The following is a 6,000-nucleotide window of genomic DNA, read 5'->3' as shown; positions in this document are numbered from 1 at the left end:
GCATATGTAGACTGTGCAGATGGCACTTCTGAGCAGCAACTGGCAGTGTTGGAGCCCAGGGTTAATAGTAGAAACAGAGTGGAGCCAGAGGCCAATTTGGAGCAAGTTTAAAATCTGTAGTTGTGAGTTTGGACAGAGCAGGAGAAATTGCCGGACACACAGCTGGGGATCAGCTGACATTACTGAACCTCAATAGCACTGGAGCATATGTTGACTGTGCAGATGGCACTTCTGAGCAGCAACTGGCGGTGTTGGAACCCAGGGTTAATAGTACAAACAGAGTGGAGCCAGAGGCCTATTTGGAGCAAGTTTAAAATCTGTAGTTGTGTGAGTGTGGACAGAGCAGGAGAAATTGCCGGACACACAGCTGGGGATCAGCTGACATTACTGAACCCCAATAACACTGGAGTATATGTAGACTGTGCAGACGGCACTTCTGAGCTGCAACTGGGGGTGTTGGAGCCCAGGGTTAATAGTACAAGCAGAGTGGAGCCAGAGGCCTAAAAGTTTAAAATCTGTAGTTGTGTGAGTGTGGACAGAGCAGGAGAAATTGCCGGACACACAGCTGGGGATCAGCTGACATTACTGAACCCCAATAACACTGGAGCATATGTTGACTGTGCAGACGGCACTTCTCAGCAGCAACTGGCAGTGTTGGAACCCAGGGTTAATAGGACAAACAGAGTGGAGGCAGAGGCCTATTTGGAGCAAGTTTAAAATCTGTAGTTGTGTGAGTGTGGACAGAGCAGGAGAAATTGCCGGACACACAGCTGGGGATCAGCTGACATTACTGAACCCCAATAACACTGGAGCATATGTTGACTGTGCATACGGCACTACTGAGCAGCAACTGGCGGTGTTGGAGCCCAGGGTTAATAGGACAAACAGAGTGGAGCCAGAGGCCTATTTGGAGCAAGTTTAAAATCTGTAGTTGTGTGAGTGTGGACAGAGCAAGAGAAATTGCCAGACACACAGCTGGGGATCAGCTGACATTATGAACCCCAATAACACTGGAGCATATGTTGACTGTGCAGATGGCACTTCTGAGCAGCAACTGGCGGTGTTGAAACCCAGAGTTAATAGTACAAACAGAGTGGAGGCAGAGGTCTATTTGGAGCAAGTTTAAAATCTGTTGTTGTGTGAGTGTGGACAGAGCAGGAGACATTGCCGGACACACAGCAGGGGAGCAGCTGACGTTACTGACCCCCACTAACACAGGAGCTAGTGTTTTTCTCTGTGCAGACGGCACTTCTGGGCAACAACTGGCGGTGTTGGAGCCCAGGGTCAATCATGGAGTAGGCTGAGGCCTAATTGGAGCAAGTTTAAAATCAGTTGTAGTGTGAATGTGGAGGGAGCAGGAGATATTGCCGGACACACAGCAGGGGAGCAGCTGGCATTACTGAACCCCACTAACACAGGAGCTAGTGTTTTTCTCGGTGCAGATGGCACTTCTGAGCAGCAACTGGCGGTGTTGGAGCCCAGGGTCAATCATGGAGTAGGCTGAGGCCTAATTGGAGCAAGTTTAAAATCAGTTGTAGTGTGAATGTGGAGAGAGCAGGAGATATTGCCGGACACACAGCAGGGGAGCAGCTGGCGTTACTGAACCCCACTAACACAGGAGCTAGTGTTTTTCTCTGTGCAGACGGCACTTCTGAGCAACAACTGGTGGTGTTGGAGCACAGGGACAATGATGGAGTAGGCTAAGGCCTAATTGGAGCAAGTTTAAAATCAGTTGTAGCGTGAATGTGGAGGGAGCAGGACATTTTGCCGGACACACAGCAGGGGAGCAGCTGGCGTTACTGAACCCCACTAACACAGGAGCTAGTGTTTTTCTCTGTGCAGACGGCACTTTTGAGCAGCAGCTGGCGGTGTTGGAGTCCAGGGTCAATCATGGAGTAGGCTGAGGCCTAATTGGAGCAAGTTTAAAATCAGTTGTAGTGTGAATGTGGAGGGAGCAGGAGATATTGCCGGACAGACAGCAAGGGAGCAGCTGACGTTACTGAACCCCACTAACACAGGAGCTAGTGTTTTTCTCTGTGCAGACGGCACTTCTGAGCAACAACTGGCGGTGTTGGAGCACAGGGACAATCATGGAGTAGGCTAAGGCCTAATTGGAGCATGTTTAAAATCAGCTGTAGTGTGAATGTGGAGGGAGCAGGAGATATTGCCGGACACACAGCAGGGGAGCAGCTGGCATTACTGAACCCCACTAACACAGGAGCTAGTGTTTTTCTCTGTGCAGACGGCACTTCTGAGCAACAACTGGCCGTGTTGGAGCCCAGGGATTACAGTTCAGGTAGTAGAAACATGAACACAACAGGAGACCTGGATACTGTTGCCAACCAATTATTTATTCTGGAAGAGGACTGGCAAATTCCGGCGAGATCCAGGCCTTGGTCATTTTCAGAAAAGTAAGCCGGTCAACATTATCAAAGGATAGTCGCGTGCGACGGTCTGTTAGTACACCACCTGCGGCACTAAAGATGCATTCCGATAATACACAAGCAGCAGGGCAAGCCAGCACCTCCAATGCATACTGGCTAAGCTCTGGCCATGTATCCAGCTTAGAGACCCAAAACTTGAAGGGGGAAGAGCTGTCTGGGAGAACACTGAGAGGGCAAGACATGTATTCTGTCACCATCTGACAGAAACGTAGCATCCGGCTAACTGGAGCTGTCTGTGATGGTGTAGACATTTGAGGATAGGCACACAAAACTTTGCCACATTTGGGACATACTGGTCTTGCCTTGTGCTGAGGAGCTGCCTCTGCTCCCTCTTTGTGCAGAGCTTCCTCCACTGCCTCGACGCACAGAGCTGCTTTGTAAAGCACTAGCAGCACTGCTCTCGGGTAGAATGGAGAACATGATGGAATGCACCAGTGTGTCTTGGTACTCCCGCATTTTACGCTCCCGGTTCAACGGTGTTATGAGGCTTTGTAAGTTGTCCCTGGAGCGAGGATCTAGGAGGGTGTACACCGAATAATCAGCCGTGTTGAGAATGTGGGAGATGCGGCGGTCGTTTCTCAGGCAGTGCAGCATGAAATCAACCATGTGCTGCAGACTCCCAACTGGCCAAGAAACGCTGTCCCCTGCTTGAGGCGTCATCTCTGCCTGCACTGCATCACCCCACCCTCGCTCTACATACTGACTACTAGAGCATTGTGTACCTCCCTCCTCTGGAGAGATGTCTTCGTCCTCCATTGACTCCTCCTCATCCTCCTCACAAAGTGTCCCCTGCCTAGGCCTTTGTGAGGAACCACGTTGCACTGACTGTCCAGAAGCAGATGGCATTTGTGACTCCTCATCATCCACCTCTTCCAAAACCTCCTCCCTTAGTGCTTGCAGTGTTTTTTGAAGCAGGCAGATAAGGGGGACAGTCATGCTGACTGGTGCATCATCTGCACTTGCCATCAGCATTGAATCATCGAAGGCACGCAAAACGTGGCAGATGTCCTTCATAGAGGCCCACTCAGTGGTGGTGAAGTGTGAATTGCGCGCAGTGCGACTTGTTTGCACCTGATGCAGCTGGTACTCCATTTCTGCTGCCTGCTGCTCACACAACCGCTCCAACATACAGTATGTAATGTTGAATTCCACCTGGTGGGTAGGTCACATATGATCCGATGTTCCGGAAGGCGGAATCGGCGCTGCAGAGCTGCAATGCGCGATCTTGCCATGCTGGAACGCCGCAAGTGAGCGCACTCTATGCGGGCCTTGTGCAGCAGTGCATCAAGATCCGGATAGTCCCTCAAAAAACTCTGCACGACCAAGTTGAGCACATGTGCCAGACATGGGATGTGAGTGAGGTTGCCTAGACCCGGAGCTGCCACCAGATTTCGGCCATTGTCACACACTACCAAGCCTGGCTGGAGATTCGCTGGCACAAACCACACGTCGCTCTCCTGCTTGATGGCATTCCAGAGCTCCTGCACTGTGTGGCTTCAATTCCCCAAAGAAACTAATTTCAGTACGGCCTGTTGACGTTTGGCCACAGCTGTGCTCATATCTGTTGTAACAGGTAAGCGTTCACGGGTCCATGTGGAGGTAGACCGTGACGGCTCCTGCAGCGCTGATTCTGAGGATCTGGAGTATGAGGAGGAGTCAATGTGTACATACTGGATTCCTGCAATCCTTGGAGTTGGCAGAACACGTACAGTGCACTCTCAAGATCTGTACCTGGCTCCACAACATTTACCCAATGGGGAGTGAGGGAAAGGTATCGTCCCTGTTCATGGTTACTGGTCCACGCATCGGTGGTCAGGTGGACCTTGCTACTGATGGCGCTTAGTAGCGCATGTTTTATTTTTCCCTCCACATGCTTTTGCAGGGCAGGGACGACTTGCCTGCTGAAATGAAAGCGGCTGGGCACATTGTTTTGTGGGACTGCCAATGCCATGAAGTTACGGAATGTGTCAGTCTCCACCAGCCTGAATGAGAGCATTTCAAGGGCCAATAGTTTTGCAATGCCAGCATTCAGAGCCTGTGCTCGGGGATGGTTTGCCGAGTTTGGCCGCCTTTTCTCCCATGCCTGTGCTACCGATGGTTGTAGAGTGGCCTGGGAGTGTGAGGATGACAGGGAACGTGGTGCTGTAGGTGGAAATACACTTGGTCTCTGTACAACAGTGCCAGAGGTTCTTCCATGGCGATCCTGTGAGGAAACCGAACCAGCTGTGTGTGAACTGGAGGAAGAGGCTACAACACGAGCTGAAGAGGTGGTAGGTGGTGCTGTAGGTTGGCCTACGTCTTCAGTGTGTCTTTGTAACTCCACCACGTGCTTGGTCCGCACATGTTTCCACATATTTGTGGTATTGAGTTTGCTGACACTTTTCCCTCTTTTGACTTTCTGATGACACAGCTTGCATTTGACAAAGCAAATGTCATCTGCAACTGTGTCAAAAAAGGACCACGCACTGCAAGTTCTGGGAGCGCCCATTTTGGGTTTTGGAAGAGGAATGCTCCAAATGGGTGCCGAAGTGGAGACTACAGGCAAACAAGTCTGCCCCCTCCCTCTCCCTCCTGTCTTAGCCATTCGGGGAATCTCTTCCTCAGAGCTGCTCCCACCACCTTCCTGTTCCTCACGCCATGATGGGTCAAGGACCTCATCATCTACACTACCCTCTTCAAACACCTGCTTCTCCTGGGTAGTCTCGCCAGCACAGTACGCACCAGAAAGTCGCAGCTGAGTATCATCATCAGATGCGTACTGAGGTGTGCTGACCATAGGCACTGGCACACACGCCTCTTCAGATTCAGAGAGACAAAGCTGTTACGCATCACTGCATACTCCCTCTTCTTCACATTCTAAAATGCTACTTGGCTGGCCCCCTCTTTCCAAGCCAACAGATTCAGAGAACAGAAGTAAAGAATGTGATGGCTCCTGTCCAGGGCTCTCTGACTGCCTGGGCAATTTGGCAGGTGGTGAAGAGACAGATGGTTGCTCTTCAGTGCTCTGGACCTGAGAGGATGTGGAAGTAATTGAAGTCGATGCGTTAGCTGCCATCCATCCAACAACGGCTTCAATTTGTTCCTCCCGCAGCAGTGGGGTACGGCGAGCTCCTACAAAGTTGCGCATAAAGGACTGTTCCCTGTTAAAACTGGGGGATGCTGAGTCACTGGTGCCCGCAGCAGGCACAGAATCCCCACGTCCTCTCCCTGCTGAAACTCCACGCCCACGACCACATGCCTTACTCCCTGCCTTCTTCATCTTGGTAGACTGATAAAGATAGGCAGAAAAGTACTAAGGGCTTAGTGGGCTTTTTCCTGAACAGCTGCTAACAGGTATAAGAAACACTACTTTTATAAAGTGTGTGGACTACACTTTAATATGAGCTAATGTGGCCTACACAACTGTAAAGTGGAGTGTTTGGTGGACTTTATTTACGTGTTTTTTTCAAAAAAACAAAAAGGATGTGACCAAAGATGTACTGTAAAAGTGAAAGTATCACAAACATTTTGTAGCTATTGCAATGCAGGATGGTAACCTACAATGCAATAGATGAGG

This window comes from Dendrobates tinctorius, unplaced genomic scaffold (genome assembly GCF_039654945.1).
Source record: "Dendrobates tinctorius isolate UK_male_01 unplaced genomic scaffold, ASM3965494v1 ptg000091l, whole genome shotgun sequence".
NCBI lineage: Eukaryota > Metazoa > Chordata > Amphibia > Anura > Dendrobatidae > Dendrobates > Dendrobates tinctorius.
This window is presented reverse-complemented; position numbering follows the sequence as displayed.